At 45.5% G+C, this 17,305-nt stretch overlaps 1 long non-coding RNA gene across 1 annotated transcript; it reads right to left on the bottom strand.

The window, feature by feature from the left end:
* Positions 1-3,796: 3,796 nt before the first annotated feature.
* Positions 3,797-17,014, bottom strand: LOC115485926. Its single transcript, XR_383616.1, has 3 exons — positions 16,279-17,014; positions 5,828-5,946; positions 3,797-4,435 (listed from the first exon to the last, which is right to left on the bottom strand). It is a non-coding gene; the product is annotated as an uncharacterized LOC115485926 (long non-coding RNA).
* Between the last annotated feature and the right edge of the window lie 291 nt (positions 17,015-17,305).

Raw genomic sequence — 17,305 nt, 5'->3', positions numbered from 1 at the left:
AGAACAGAGGTCAACTTCAGGTATCTTTCTAAGTTGCCTCTCCATCTCAGGGTTTGAGATGGTCTGACACTGACCCTGGAACTCACCAGTTCACTGAGGTTGGATGACCAATAGGACCAGGGATCCACCTGTCTCTGCCTCCCCAGTGCCGTCATTACAGGTGTGTGCTGCTATGCCTGCTTTTTACATGGCTACTGGGAGTGAAAGTCAGTCCTCTTGCTTGTGCAGTGAGCATTTTACATGACAGGGCCTTCTCCTCTCCTCTTTCTTGGAGCATCTCCTGTGTCCTGATTGAGAGCATCATGAAACCTTTGCAGAGCCAAGCTGAGCCTTGGTTTCCTAATTAGGAGATCTGTGACAGAAGAAACAGGGTCCCCTGGATGCATATAAGTGCCTTGTCTATGCTCTGCCAGCAAGTCTTGAGTCGCTTCCCTTCCTCCCTTCCCCTCCCCTCCCCTTCCCTCCCCTCCCCGCCATCCCTCCTCCCCTCCCTTTCCTTTCTTTTTCTTCCCTTCTCTTTCCTTCCCAATCTTCCAACAAGCATAAATAGAAAATCTTGTGTTGTAATTTAGCTAGTAAGTCAATCAACAGATCCTTTGAGAACAAAGAAGGGTACTATCCCCGCACAAACGTGTTCCTAATAAAACATATTCTGTTGCTCAGCAACCCTGATGATGCCTCTTCCACAAGTATGATCTGTCTTTAGGTGACTAAGTAAATGCCTTGTGAGTCAGAAGAAGGCATCAGAGAGTTTTCTGGGGCTTCAGGTGAAGGAACAATATTGTGTACGGAGCAAAACAGGGGAGACACGCCATGTTTTACTCATGCTTTGAGGTTTGATGCTTGTTTGGGGAGTTGGCTGTGAAGAGCTGGATTGTTCATCACTTAATGGATGGAGTCATGGTGCGAGAGACCATCTCCCTAGTCTACCAGAGAAGACTAGTAATTAAAGTTGTGGTAAGATCGGACACCAAACTAAGGGAGGAAGAGTGGAACTCCCCAGAAGGAAGGAAGAGCTTTTGAGGCAAATTAGATGTTGCAACTGTCAGATCCTGTGGCACAGTCATTCTGCTAAGGAGACGAGGTAAACTGTGAGCCAGCCAATGGGGAAAGCCGGAGATGAGGCGAACTGTGAGCCATCCAATGGGGAAAGCTGGAGATGAAATTTCAAAGGTTCTTGTCTCCTGCTTGGCTGGGGAGGCAGGGCCCAGATGTGAAACCAACTCCACAATCCCTTTCACCCAATTTAACACACTGAGCTCTGCCTCCTATTGATGAAAGGATGGAAAACCCTTTGGTGTAATTTCCTAAATCTCAAAATATGTATTTCCCCTAGCAAATAAAAGTGGTATTTTCAACAAAACAACATTTTGAGGGAGGGGGGGATTTCCAATAATATTCAATGTCTTCCTATAGTCTTTGCATCAATATATTTTTTATACTGAAAGGTTAAAATACCAATACAGGGCAAACCAGATGGCTCAGAAGGTAACACTTACTAGGAAGCTTGAAGACCTGAGTTCTATCCCTGTGGCTTAAGTGGCAGAAGGAAAGAACTGATTTTTACAAGTTATCCTCTGACAACTTGATTCTTACAAGTTATCCACATGGACTGTTGTGGCATACAGACACAGACACACACATTCAGAGAGAGAGAGAGAGAGACAGAGAGAGAGAGAGAGAGACAGAGAGAGAGAGACAGAGACAGAGACAGAGACAGAGACAGAGACAGAGACAGAGACAGAGAATGAGAGAGAGCCTGGAACTAGAGCTCAATGAGAGCTTGCTGACGCTAACCCAATGAGGTCCTGGGTTGGGTCTCTAACACCACAAGGAAACAAAATTCTTCATTATTCAAAGGCTGAGACAAGAGGATTGTAAGTTCAAGGCCAGCCTGGGTGAGCTACAGAAATAAGACCCTGCCTCACCAAAACCAAATCAGTAAACAATGCTCTGTTCTTCACTCCTAATCTAGAGTTAGCTTGAAGCCCAGAGGCATGTCACACAGATCTACCAGAGTCCTTTCCCAATGCGTGGCCCTGATGTCACCTTCTGCTTCCTCACTCCTGAATAAGAGGTAGACTCACAACTAGGGTGAACACCTAGGAAGCTAAAAACGCAACTCTCTCCCCCAATCCGTTGTTATCTTCCTTCCGGCTGAAGGAAAGATACCACAAATTTATAACACAAACTGGGTCATATAATTTTGTGTTGAGGGCCAAGAAACCACTGCTTGGAGTTGCTTCAAAGACCTTGTCCCATATAATCCCTGCTTTGTCAATGGTCTATGCCATGAACAATGTGACAGAAACACAACTATATACAGTTTCCTTTAACACACTGAGCTCTTTTTTTTTTTTTAAATTATATCTTGGAGAGTTTTGTACAATGAGTTTTGGTCATATTTTCCTTCTCCTCAAACTCTTCCCAGACCCACCTCCTCCCACCCACCCAACATCGTGACTGCTTTTTTGTGCAATTTGTGATACTCATTTATTGGTGGATGTTGTCTTCCACTGGAGCAGTCTGCCTACCAGTGGCAACACTCCTTAAGAACATCAGAGCTAAGCCGGGCGTGGTGCCGCACGCCTTTAATCCCAGCACTCGGGAGGCAGAGGCAGGCAGATTTCTGAGTTTGAGGCCAGCCTGGTCTACAAAGTGAGTTCCAGGACAGCCAGGGCTACAGAGTTCTAGGTCAGCCAGGGCTACACAGAGAAACCCTGTCTCGAAAAAAAAAACAAAACAAAAGAACAACAACAAAAAAAAAAACAAAAATCAGACCTCCCTGTTCTAGCGGCTACCAGTTGCCAGCAGCTCCCCAGCTAGTTTATGGCCTGTCTGTGCGGCCATTTGGGCTGGCTTGGTCTTATGTGACATTTGTGCATGGTGTCATTACCACTACGAGTTCATATGTGCAGCTGTCCTGCTGTGTCCATCAGATACTGTTTCCTTGTATCCTCTGCCTCCTCCCCGCCTTAGAGTCTTTGCACCCTCTCTTCCACAGTGGTCCTGGAGCCTTGAGAGGAAGAGCCACAGTGTAGGTGTTCCATTCCACCAGTTTTTATTCTCTGAACCTTGGCTAGTTGTGGGCCTGTGTATTAATCATCATCTATCTACTGTAAATAGAAGCGTCTCTGGTAGTAACTGAAAAATGCATCACTCTATGAATATAATAAGTCAGTTTAACATTTTCATTCATCAGAATATATGCAGTTTTCAACATCTATCATATCTCTATTTAACGTGTGCAATTTTATCTGAATTTCATTATTTTTCCGTCCAATCTGGATCTATCAATGCATTCCATGATATGCCCAGGAGCGGCTCTACTCAGTTAGATTTTGTAACAATTCTCTCATTTATAGTCAATAAAGTGAATGAATAAAAACATGGATATATTCACATTCATCACACCATATAACCACAGATTCATACAGATTAGAAACTGTCTTCGTACGTCACTCTCTAGTAACTGTCATTTCTGCACATTTGTAATGCACGAAGAACCACTTAAATGCCAAGTGCCTTGGAATTATCAAAAATGAAAGCCAGTGTTTGCCTGTCAGACTTGTTAGTGCCAGACTGAGCTCAGGGATTTGCCCACATTAAGAAAACGTTGTACCATTGAGATGCACGCAAATTCCATTCAATGTTAAACATATTTTTATTTCAGTCATTAGAATTGATAAAAAATGTATATAGAAATGTTGTAACTATGTATCACAATATTAATTGCCTCAATAGTCTTATACTATAAGTCCAACAATAAAATATATGTGATTAGAGATGAGAAATGTTTATATATTTTTAATTTGAGATAAAACATTAATGATAGTCTCTATACTTCACAGATTAGTCATTCAGTTTGCAGTTATAGTATTTAAAAACAAAACACTTTTTGACCCAGACTCGTGGCTTGCTAAGAACCATCAACTTTCTGAGAACTGCCACCAAAATTGAGGAATGACATATTTAAAAACAAACAGTAAATGTGACATAATTAATCTACTTGTTACTCGTTAAAGACTCCTATCAACATCCACTCGGGGGTGGTCTGAGGTATAAGCAGCTCTTCCTTGTGATCATTACAGCTTGAGTTGTGGCAATGCTGAGAGGTACATGCCCTGGGCTTATTGGCGGCTACTGTAGAGAGCGGTCTCTTGGAAGTTGAGCCTCCTGTAGTGGCAGCAAACATCTAAGCTCATTTAGGTCTTCGTGTCCCTCCTCCTCCTCCTAGCAAAACATCTTTATTGTGAGCTTTTCTGAAGCCATGAGAATGGATGCCTGAGCTCCAAAGGGGAGTTCGGTATCTTCCCCAGCATCTTCCTGGTCTTCTTTGTACAGCACCCTTACTACATGCCTACCATGTGTCTAATTCTTCATATACATTTTCTAAGTCCCCGTGATGATGCATGAGGAAGAGAGATTTTCATTCCTGTAATAAGGCAAATTGAGGCATAGAAAAGCTAAATGATTGTCCTATGACCACAGGCTGCTCTTAGTAATACAGCCTATGTTCAAAACCAAGTTATACCTGTTTTCAAATCCTCTGTGTTTTGCCATTGTACTATTGAGAAAACGCTACACAGAGAAGACCAATGGTGATTAGTATATATATTGGCTCACAGTTCTGGATCACCAAACACAGGAGCCAAGCATCCGTATCTGCTTCTGGTGTGGGCCTCGTGTGCCACTGATGCAGCAGAGGGGGGAAGTGAGCATGTGCAAGATGTGGAAAAGCCAGAAGCAATCTTGCTTGATAGCAACTTGCTCAAGTCCTGTGAAACTACTCTGGAGAGACTGAGACCTGACTCAGCTTCTCAAAAAAGACATTCACCTGTTTATGAGGTTGGACTTCCCGAGACCTAACTACCTCTGTAAAAGTCCATTACCTTTCAACATTGTTACATGCAGAATCGAAATTTAACGTGATGTTTCATAATCGATGCCATAAACAAACCACACCAGTGACCCCTTGTCTTCTCACAGAGTAGCAGGTGTGGGGAAGATTACAGCATGAATGCCATACAAAAAATATTCTTTAAAAAGAGGACTATTAGCATGTTATTACTGGGTAAGAACACTTCTCATTCTCGATTAGACACCATGTGTGGTCTGACTAGGCACACTGAAAAGCATATAAGTGCTTGGCAAATATTTGTTGACATAATAAAACCAGTTATATAACCAAGCAAACATAGGTGGGGCATCCTGAGGAAGGGGAGAAGGCGGGAGGGTGGCCAAGGATGCCAGGCAATATCCAGACATGAGACTGATAAGGAAGAGGCTAAGCCTACACCACTATTGACTGTCGTCATCAGGAGGGCATTGGCAATGTGGAGGAACCAAGCCTGCTGGTGGGGTACCATGGCAGCATGAAACAGAAGAGCCAGGACTGGCCAGGTTTGCCACAGGATCCCTGCTGTTCATAATGCAATGCTGCCTCTTGTTTGAGAATAGCTTACAGGGGGAGCATGGGATTCGAGCATCACTCAAACCCACATTCTCCAAAACTATGGAGAAGTTAAGAGCAGATATTTTCCTGACTAGGTGACTTTAAGTCAGCCTCAGTGTTATGATCCCTGGGCTACTGCAAAGTTTAATGGACCGGCTGTAAACATTCTTACCACAGAGCCTGGTCGACAGTAAGCACTACTCGTAGGACTGAATCACCCTGAGCCTCCATGTATGAAGAGACAGGATCAATGGGGAATCTCTTGGTACGGTCCACATGTGCACATTTCATTGCACGTGAAATGCTTTGTCAGTTTTCGTATGCTTGCTTCTCCAGGAAGCGGTGGATGTGTTGTCCTTGGGGTAAAGTTACCTGAATAACAGACATTTTCCTGTAAATCCTTGTTTCCGTTGATAATTTTGGAAGAACGAGAGCCATTTCTCCATGCTTCTGGACCAGCCACTTCCCTTTATGTCTTCATTGTAATCGCACTGGCAAGGATGGAGAGATTTTAAGAGAGACACTTGTGCCCACCCCCACTTCAGCCCTCAGACTACTGCAACAATGGCCCCCTCAGGAACTGGAATTTCCCAGAGACTCTGGGGAAATGCCAGGAGCCTCATGCTGGAAAAGGAAAAGGCCCTAGTGCCAGCTAGATTGCTCTCTCTCTCTCTCTCTCTCTCTCTCTCTCTCTCTCTGTCTGTCTGTCTATCTGTCTGTCTGTATCTGTGTTTGTGTCTGTGTGTCTCTCTGTGTGTGGTGGGTAGAGGGCTTGTCTCCCAGAAGAAAACATTTTACACAGTGCTGACTACATACCAGATCACTTCTTAGGAGAGACAGATGCTGAGACAGTGCAGGACCACACCTTGACCAAGACTGCTTGGTTATGCCTCCCTCTAGGTCTCCATTTAATCCTGAACCTTGTGTGAGGATTATGAGAATAGAGGTCATTGGCCCTGTTTATTTATTTCTCTTTCTAATGTGACTGTATCAAATATCAAATCCCCTTTCTCTGATTTTCCAATCTGCTGTCTCTTGCATTAGCCTATTGATGATGGATGGTCAAGCCTTTCTTATTGGGGCTTCCAGGGCCTGGGCTCTGACTCTAACGACCCTGGTAACATTACTGCCATTCCCTAAGGTTCTGATGACCTTCTTTAGGAGTCCAAACAGCCCATTACATGCCCTGTAAAGAGTTCTCTGAAAAATCATTGTGGGGCTTTACTCTTCTGGCATTACCATGACAAAGTACCACAAACATGGTGGCCGTAAGCACCCTGTGACTTTTGGCAGCATCATGCCTCGCTCCAGTTTTCTCTTCCCACAGCCTCTGGTCTCTGCATGCCTGTCCAAAATTCCTTCTTGCCTTTTTCTTACAAGAACACCTGTCCCCAGGTTTAGAATTCATTGCAAATTCTAGATACTTTAAATCCCTTTGATTTAATTATTCCATCAAGGACACTATTTACAAATAAGTTCATGTGCACAGGTGCCAGGGATTAAGGCATGACTGTATCATTTGGGGTCAACTATTCAATCCTTTCTCAGGAGGCAATAAGATTGTCATTGTGGATAGATATACATATACATACACATATACATATACAATTTTCTTACCTTTTTAGAACCTACCTATGTACCTTTCCTATTTTTTCCTTTCCTTAACACAGTCTTGTCCATCCCACCAAGATGGAGGACACAGCTATAGGGGCAGCCGGCCATCATAACCAGACTACCTGGGCTCCTTTCTGCACCGTGTCTGCACCTCCTTCCTTGCAAGGCTCACTGGGAGCCATGCTTTAGATATCCAACCCAGCCCTCCTCTGAATGCTTATTCCTCTTGCTCCTCCCAGTAGCCCAACAGAATAGCCAGGAGAATTGGATGTCACCCTGGGACTTGGCAGTGCCGGCTTGCCCCACCTGGCTCTTCACCAGGGTTACCGTAGGCACACATCATGTTTCATGGATGAGGCCAAACTGGGGACCCTGCTAAGCTGGAACGAGAAGAGACAGCGGATCTGGGTCAGAGCGAGAACGGTGTTTACAGTCAGACCAAGCAAATAGGCTCAGAGGGAATCTGGGTTGCAAGCTTGGCAGATGGATAGGAACATGAGGCCTGGTACTCAAGTGAAAACAGACCAGCTTTGCCTGCACAGCCCAGGTCTTGGCTCTTCTGACTGGGTAGCTCTACGTGGCATATTTTAGCTTGCAGAAGGCAATCACATTTAGCGTATCTTTCTTGATGGTTGTTTGCTTTACACCAGGATGTAGGGGTGCATAGATAAGACACTGTTTGCATTCATGTAGAAGAAAGTGTAGCAGGGGTCATATACATATTAAAAATCATTGTCATAAAGTGATAATTGCATGGGCAGTGTTATAGGTGGGCCAAGGACTGAGAGAGGGATGGCTGGATAGGGCCCAGAAGAGGTCACAGTTAAGCAAAAAATTAAAGGACCCAGTAAGTAAAGAGGGAGGGGCCGGGGGCAGTCTCTTCCTCTTTTAGTCATTTCTCCATAGTCTGGCTTTAGTGGAAAATGCAGAACATATTTTCTTTCTGGTGAGCAGAAGACCTATTCTATATCAAACCTATTCTAAAATGAGTTATGGCCTAACTAGAAATAACTCCACTTGGAAATGATTAGTTGGGATAGGGGCTGAGTGTCAGTGGCCATAGTCACTACCGCTAATCTTCATCATTCAGAGTGCCCTGCTCCTTAATGTGCTAAGCCTTAGAGGTCAGCGCGTTTCAGTGATCCCTCGCCAGTGAGCACATCACAGGACCCATTTGGATACACCTGCTCTTAAAAATGCTTTCTGGGGTTGGGGGCGGGGGCTGGGGTGAGAGCTATTGGTAAACTGCTTGCAACACAAGCATGCAGACCTGAGCTCAGTACTCTGGGTAATAAAAACCAAATCAAACCAGTATGGCAGCTCATGTTTGTAATCCCAACACTGGGGAGGCAGAGAAATGTCGGTCTCTAGGGCACACTGGTCATCCAGCCCGGCCTACCTGGCAAGCCCCAAGACCATTTGAGGGACAGACACTGCTTAAAAACCAAGGTATACAGATCCTGAGGAACAAAACCCAAGGTTGTCCTCTGGCTTAGATTACACACACATTCCTGTTCATGCACACCCACATACAAAAACAAATGTTTTCTACTGACTTTGTATGTCATGTTGTTGTGTCTTGGTGACCAAGAAGGCAGTCGCCAACCTCTGTTGGGGTGACAAAGCTTCTGCTCATCAGTTCCTGTCCCACATCTCTCAGTTGTGGAGCTATGAATAGATAAGGCCCCCGTAGACACATGTGTTAGAGCACTTGGCCCATATAAGGAGTGATGCTACAAGGGGGTGTGGCCTGATTGGAGTGGGTGTGGCTTTACAGGAGGAAGTATGTCACTGTGGAGGCAGGCTCTGAGACGCTAAGCCCAGGCTCAGTGACTCACAATTCTTTTCCTTTGGCCTTCGGATCAAGATGTAGAACTCTCAGCACCTCCTCCAGCACCATGTCTGCCTGCGTGCCACCATGCTTCCTGCCATGATAACCCCAGTTAAATGTGTCCTTTATAAGAGTTGCTATGGTCATGGTGTCTCATCACAGCACTAGAAACCCTTACTAAGACAATAGTAAGTGTCTCGTTGACTTTGACTTTGACTTTTTTTTTTAATTATTTGGCATGGATGTGCAAATGTATATGCAAGTACCCAAAGAGCTCTGGCACTCCCTTAAGCTGCAGTTACAAGCAGCTGTGAGCTACCTGACTTGGATGTTAGGAACCAAACTAGGGTCCTTTGCAGGAGCAGCCTGAGATTTTAACAGCTGGGCCATCACCCCAACCCTAAAAATGACTTTTTTTAGAATGTGTCTCTCAACTAATACCTTTGTAACAAGTAGCAATGTATTAGAGTTTGAAAAAATGATCCATCTTTATTTCTATTAATTTTTATCCAATTATTAGGTTACATTTAAGTAATTTAACTGGATAAATTTCACACATAAGCCTTAAGCATATCCCAATAATAAAGCAAGCATGGATGTACTGTCCAGCATTCGATGTGGATAGCATATATGTCAGCACTGAATATAAAAATTCAGAGGTTTTAGAATCAAAACACAGACCTCAAAACAATGAAAGCCGCCAGACATAAAAGGTTGTCTGAATCCATGTGTGTTCTGACCATGGGGGTTAGGATCGGATCAGTGCTTGCCAAGGGCTGGATGCGGGAGGGAAATTAACTGCAGAGAAATGTGAGAAAGAAATGTTCTGGACCCTGATTGCAATGGTGTCAACATGGCTGGACACACTTGTACAAACGCAACCAACTGTGCAAGCGAAAAGCATGGGTTTCATTTCATATCATCCTGTCTCCACATATTTGAGGAAAAGTCGGACTTTTTTCTGACTCCCTCTCCAGGCAAATTCATGTGGCTTCCTGTTTTCTTGTTTGTTGGTTTGCTTGTTTGTTTGTTTACCTGCTTTAGGAATGCCTGCGAAGACAAACTTAAGTTTCACCCATCTTATGCCTCTTCCCTCTGAGAGCAGGGTTCTCAAGTATGATTCTGAGTGACGCCAGCACCAAGAAGCTGAGTGACTTAAATGTGAATCATTAGGAGAGACGTATAGAGCGCTTAAAAATAATATAAAGTGCCGACACACATGTACGCAGTGTTTTAGAGATAGGTAGCAATTCTTTCCACGATGTAGAGATTTCCTTTCTGAAAGGCTCACGACTCTTCCGATAGGCGTGTGCTTCAGCAGCGAAGCGTGGGGAGCGTGGCTGTGAGCCTCATGCTCTCCTGCTGCTCTGGAGACTGATTCTGCCACCAAGATAGCAGAATATCGAGAAGGTGGCCTGTCGTCTTCTGTAGACCTCCCTTCTCCCTGATGCCTGCACGCCTTCCTGCTGTGGCTCTGCATCCTAAGGGATTCCTGTAAGGACGCCAGCCTTCCTGGATTAGAAACCACCTCACTGATCTTGTTTTAGCCCAGTTACCTCTGTAAAGCTTTGTTGCCAAATGCAATCACATTCTGTGATATTTTGGGCTAGGATTCAAAATAGGAAAGAGGGGCACAGCTCAGACACCTTAAGCACACCTGCCCCCCTGTCTTCTCCACACACTGCCCTTTCCTATGGCAGTCACCCACCGAGAAAACGGCCTCTACCATGACAGGCACTGCTGTGTCTTCTTTACTGTGGTTACCTCGGAATGATCTCAGTAAGTTTCTTGATTGTATCCATGTAGGAAGGAGAAGGAAACCAATACACTAAGAGATCCAAAGGGTGTAACTCTATTGTACACAGGTACAGTAGAGAGCATGACGTTTGATGTTTTCCTGTTTCTTTGGTTTAAGACACATCTCTCTCTATTTTGTTTTTATTTGTGGTATATCTGTGTGTGTGCGTGTGTGTGTGTGTGTGTGTGTGTGTGTGTGTGTGTGCATGTCGAGGTTGACATCGGGTTACTGTCTATCTCCATCTTACTTTTTGAGGCAGGGTCTCTCACCTAATTTAGAGCTTTTAGAGCTGACAAGTTAGGCTCTGGCCAAAGAGGCCCCCACCCCAAGGATCCTGCCTCCCAGTGCCTGGATTATAAGGCACATATTATAGCCATGCCTGACTTTTTTACATGGGTACTGAGGGTCAGAACTCAGTCCCTCACACATGCAAAGCAAGTATTTTACTAACTACTCCATCTTCTAGCCTGATTTAGTATAGTCTTACAGATCCTTGCCATGAAGGCTTATGAAAAGCATCTATGAACATTTCAATAAACATATGACATATGTTCATAGGAATGGGAGTACTGCCCACAGCACACAGTCCTGTATTCACCACCACCGCGACTGTAAATGGAAAGGAACGGTTGCATAGCAGCGGTATAGCGAGGCTTCCTGTTCATGTTTAACACCAGCATTTACAGCCAGCATCAATAATTGACGGCAAGTCAGGGCCTTACAACGGTTTATCTGTGAGCAGCGCAATCTTTCACACTGAAAACGAGTCTCCCGCTGAATAGCAGGGAGGCTTACTGAATGTTGGGAGAAGGAACCTCGGCTAACGCTGCTTCGTGACACAGTCGTCCCAGGGAGCCCAGAGAGAACAGCAAGCACCTCTTTCCTCCGGTATTTACACGGTCCCACAGAGCAGCAAACGGAAGCACGAGCAGCTCAGACTGTGTACACAAAAGCACTTGCGGCCTGCACTTAAGGGTTCAACGTTGCTTTTTACATTTTCATGGGAATTCCATACATGTCTACAACAAAATATGATCATTGCTACTCCTTCCTCAGCACATGCCCCTCCCAGCCTTGTGTCTTTCCTTTCTTTCTTGTTTTTAATAACCTACAAATTCTCTTTAGTGCTGCCCAAACGTGCATGGATTTGGGGCCACCCACTGGAGCATGGGAATTGTACCAGTGCCTTGCTTACACCCTCGGAAACGGGTGATTCTCCCTCCTCCCGAAACTGTCAACTGTAAGGGGCGGGTCCTGCACATCATCTGCCCATCTCAGCCAGAGGTCTGGCTTGGACTGGCTTGAGCTTCCGTGGGTGTTATGCCACTGAGCACAGCTGTCGTGAGTGCACAAGGCCAACAGTCACGTCTTGTCTGGAAGCCAGCGTCGAAGCTCTCCTCCCTCCCTCCAGCCCCTATAGCCCCCCCCCCCATCTCCCATCTCATGACAGTTCCTGAGCAGTGGCAACAGCAGGGAGAGTTGATATAGATGTTTATGGCTCAGCATTCAACCTCTCATTCTCACCACTTTGACCCATTATGCAACTCTCTGTTGGCTACTGCTCCCTACAAAACCAAACTTCTCTGACCAAGATTGGGACCGGTCCAGGTTTGTGGGTATAAACATAAAGATATAGAAGGTGATTTGACAGCATGAACATTCAGCGACATAACAATAGCAAGTTCTACCCTAGGGCCTGTGACCTCCTCAGCCGTGGGCTTTTGACCAGGAAGGACTACAGGAACAGGCAAGAAATTCATTCCTGTGGAGCAGCCTCAATTCAACCAGAAAGCAATTCGATAACCCATAACACTCGTGGTACTGTTGCACCCGTGAGTGCATCCTGCCTGGTAGGTCAGGAATACAGCATTCAAGGAAGGCACTGGGTCAAACCACTAAGCCCTTTTCTCCCTTAGGGAGGCACAGATAAGGGCTAGTGAATGTCACAGAATCAGAATGGTGACCCATGAACATGGCAAGGACAAGGACAACAGGAGCACTTCAGGAATGGCACCACACATCAAAAGAATAGACATGTGCCAGTCAAAGTGCTGGATATTAGGACCAAGTGTCTCTGCTCGTGCAGGTCCCTGCACCAAATGCTCTGCATGTCATAAGTCAATCTTTATAACAGCTCTGCCATTTGCCTCTGACAATCTGTGGCTTGTGGATGAGGATGGTAAAGCCCTGCAAGATGCTCTAAATGGCAGTTAGAGCCCAAGAGTCACATCTTCCCTAACACTCAAGCCTGCTCTCTTCTGCGATTCACCATAACGGCCCCATGCTGTAGACACAAGCAGGGGTTATTGATCATGGTGAGAAGGTAAAATAGACTTTGAGGAAACTAAACACAATGTATTTCTGAGTGTGGTCTCAATTCTTTCACATTATTTCTTTTTAATTGTCTTCACAAAGATCCAAGACAACCTATCATGCAGACCCTGCTAGCAGAAACCCACTAAGTATGGAACATAACTGGTTTACTGCTAAAGTTTCTGACGCTCACAGGGTGTCACAAGAATGTTCTCCTTGGGGAGGACGAGGCCATGTCAAACCCTCTCTCTAAGATCGCAGTGACAAGCCAGAGTCCAATTACACCAAGGTTTCCCTAGTCCCTCGAGCCTAGGCCAGTGGCTATCAACCTTCCTAATGCTGAGGCTCTTTAATACAGTTCCTCATGTGCTAGTGACCCCCTAATATAAAATTATTTTGTTGCTACTTCAAAACTGGTTTTGTTTTGCAACTGTTTCAAATAGTAATGTGAATATCTCGTATGTGACTCCTTTGAAAGAATTGTTTAACACCCACCCCGAACCCAACCCACACACATACACACTAGGGGTCAAGACACACAGGTTGAGAACCACGGCTCTAGGCCCTCTGTGGTTCCCTAGGACAGTACAATTAGGGAATAACTTACATTTAACTAGTTAGGAGGAATAACTGGATGCTCAGGTGAAGGTCCCCAACCCTCGTTCTATGAGGGATCCTCAACAATCAACAAAACTAATTGTGATGATCTTCTACAAGCAGACACAAACTGTCCTTATCAAGGTGCCAGGTGTTCTGCTTGTAGTACTATACAACACACGGGGTGGCTCTTTATGAAGAGCACAGCCCCTTTCATTAAGGGAGGTCAGATAAGATCTACTCCTTCCCACTTTCCAGCAGCTAAGAAGGAGTGGTCTGCTTACAGATGAGTTACTGTCCAATGGGAGACAAGACAGAGTAACTTTCAGAATAAGTAATGGGCAGACAGGAAGGGGCACATTTGGTTGCAGTACCATTTGGACGCTTAAGGTAGTTGCCATCGTTGGTACAAATTGGAAAGGTCAGTAGGGACAATTGGGATGACTCCAGAAGGAACCAAGAACTTGATGATAAATAGTGTGTCCAAGAGAAGGAGTCTCCATCGATAGCCATGGTGCAAGACAGTGTTCAGTGTCCTTTGACCCAGCCACTGAATATGAACACATAGGCAGTGGAGCCAAGGTGGCTGTGAGGGTCTAAAGCTCCCACCCAGGCTCCACCCTAACCATGGAGTCTTCGTCTTTCACATCTGTGACTTAGACTTGGTGTTTTCTTTGTTAGGGAGTAGTCAGAGCAGGTTATTACGTCAGAAAGGAAGAGATGACTCAAGACCCGTATGCCTGCAGCCCCAGGGGATAAAGAATTTCTGCATGCCTGACCCTGCCTCCGTCCCCAGCTCATCCCTGCTGTTGTAGGGCCTCTGACTCATCATAGGACCAAAGACCTAACCCTGACACCTCAGTCCTCACACTTCAGACCTGAGGAATTTTTAGCCCCAGACTTCACAGTACCCATTCCCAGCTCTGTCTCTCTGCACATTCCGAAGTCCCCACTCCCTCCAATCTGTACCAGTAGAGGGTCCATTCTATCCTCTGCAGTCTGCTCTGAGTGACTCTTTTTGTTAATGACACAAGCCTGTCATTCCTCTGTTTCTTAACTCCCAAAGCACTGTTCTAACTGGAGATCCTCTAAACATCAAGATCTAGAGTGGTTTGGGCTCCTGGTTTCAGAGGTGTCAGTACATCACCGGTAAAGAGCTTGGGTCTGGCAGAGTAGTTCACTACCTGGTGGTCAGGAAGCACAAAAAGAGGATGCCCTCCCTGTACTGGTCCTTTATGGTCACTCATTTAGAGAGGATCTTCCCCCTTATTTAATCCTCCTTGTAAATGCCTCCATAGACACACTGAGGTGTACTTGACTAATATCCCAGGGTCACCTAAATCCAATCAGCTTGACACCAAAATGAATCACTAACCTCTGTGTCCACTGATCCTAGGCTAGGGCCTGGCCTCCAGGAGACATCACCAACTGAAGTCTCCTTAGGACCCTCTAGGCTTCTTAAATCTATTGGGCACACACAGTGATGGCTGGACTTCCAGGTAGTGCTTCTGTTGTTCTCAAGCATGTTGAATCCGCTCTTTCTCAGACCCTGTGGCACCTGTCCCTGCTGGAGCCCTCTTCCAATCATCCCACAGCTCTGTGCTCCACTGGGACAGGTCCTTCTTCCCTTAACCTCCCTCTGCCAATGTCTTCTAATGGAGTTTCTTGCCTGATACATGTTATTCTCTGTATGTTGTTTATCTTGTTCACCTTGTGTCATCCTCCCAGGAGACTATGAGCCCAGGGAGATCGGGACTCTGTCTCAGTCACTGAACAGTATTCGTTTCTGACGTGTTGCTGAGCACTCAAAATACTATTTCCAAACGAGGAAAAGGAAAATAAGAATACGTTAATCAAACCTGTAGTTAGGGATGGTCAGGGTCTTAGCACCAAGTTCTTCCAACATATTCCAGAACTCCAAGCCCTGAATTACTATGATAGCATTGTGAATATCCAGTCACACAGTATCTCCCGTGAGGGAAATACAAACACAAGGAAGCCACAGCTCAGCAGATCATAGCAAAATAGCAATTGATTCCGACCCTCTCCTTTGAGTTAGAAAAACACCATTTCTTCTACATGCTCAATGTTCATTGCAGCTTAGATCTGTTGGGAGTCCAGAAACCTCTTTCACTACATATTCGATATTCAACAAATTAGCAGACTCCACAGCCTAGTGTACGTTGTTCAGTAACAACCCAAATACCATTAGTCAGACTTCCCTTCAGTCGCTGTAGCCAACAACCTGCAGTGACCACAGGATCCCAGTTCTGAGCCTTGGAACCTACTGCACAATCTCTCATTGTCCAAACAGTCTCTGACAGTCTTTTGGAGGTGACACTTAAGAGGACAATATTTGCTGTTCTAGGGTTAAGTTGTGTAAGCTGTCTGAAGTCTTCTGAGTCATGTATTCCCAAGAGAAAGGTGTCTCTTGAGATTAGCTTTCTTATTCCCACACTCCCTTATTTATAACATGTGTGAGGACCTAGCTTAAATTCTAACATCACACACACACACACACACACACACACACACACACACACCACAATCCTTTTCTTCTAAGTATATAACAGAGAGACGGGTTTAACTCTCATTTCTCCAACCTGGCATCTTTCCTTTTTTTTCTTTCTTTCCCAAACAAGAACAGGCCATCCTTGGCAGTCTCCTTACCCAGGGCCTGAGTGGATGCTGCAAGCAGACTGTAGTGCTTGGGAGAGTCACTAGGTGGCATCTAGCAAAGACACTGCAGGAAGCTTTCCCGAGTCCTCCACATTGGCTGCCATCATCTGGTGGGCGGGTTGGAGTTAATCTGCCATCTGTCTTTATTTTGCTAACTTGCTCAGTCGGACACCACACAATTGGGTTGTGCAAATGTGGCTCTCCAGTAGAGCAATTACAGAGGCTCTTTCCTAAACAGTATCGCCACCACCCAGCATTCTTCTTGCCTCTGGTGGCGCCTGAAGCATTCGGGCTCCCTTTGACTGGCTCCACTTATAGGCCTTGTTTGTTATCTTCGATGTATATGAAAAAATGGTCTGAATTCGAAGACACAACAAGGCATGGCTTTGCTTTCCAAGTTGAGCTCCTGCCAATTGACATGTTCCCATTCCATAGAAACCGCACGCTGCAGGGCTCTTCCAGAGCAGCCCACAGAGACTCCGCTGCCCGGGGTGTGAGGACATCCGATGTGTGTGTGTGTGTGTGTGTGTGTGTGTGCGCGCGCGCGCGCGCGCGCGCTGCTTAATGCCCAAGGGAGAGGTAGAAGGAACAAGTAGAGAGGCATGTGGCCAAAAAAGAAGCAAAAGGGCAAGGGAGGAGTGGGGTGTGAAGTGATATTTGCATGACCCGCCTACCTTGGCTGTGATTGGATAACCTCAGTGGCTAGGAATGATTTGCTATCTTCTATCGTCTGTTCCTTGACTCGTGCATGCATTCCCTTACTTGCTGTGTACAAAAGACCTACTACTCTCTTGTATGACGTGCTCTAGGTTCAGGGAAGGAGCTCACAGCAGTCTCTGCTCTTAGAGATGGTGATAGGGAAGATGGGGGCCGGGGCTGGGGGTTGACATATTTACCAAACAAACAGAACATGGTGTCTCTAGGAAAAGAGACACATAAGATGCCAGTTAAGCAAGGATGATACTTTCCCTTAGCTTGGGAGTCCACAAAGGCTATCAGAGGTTGATGACAATGAAGG

The sequence above is a fragment of the Mus musculus genome, chromosome 14 (assembly GCF_000001635.26).
Source record: "Mus musculus strain C57BL/6J chromosome 14, GRCm38.p6 C57BL/6J".
NCBI classification, from domain to species: Eukaryota; Metazoa; Chordata; class Mammalia; order Rodentia; family Muridae; genus Mus; species Mus musculus.
This window is presented reverse-complemented; position numbering and strand designations above follow the sequence as displayed.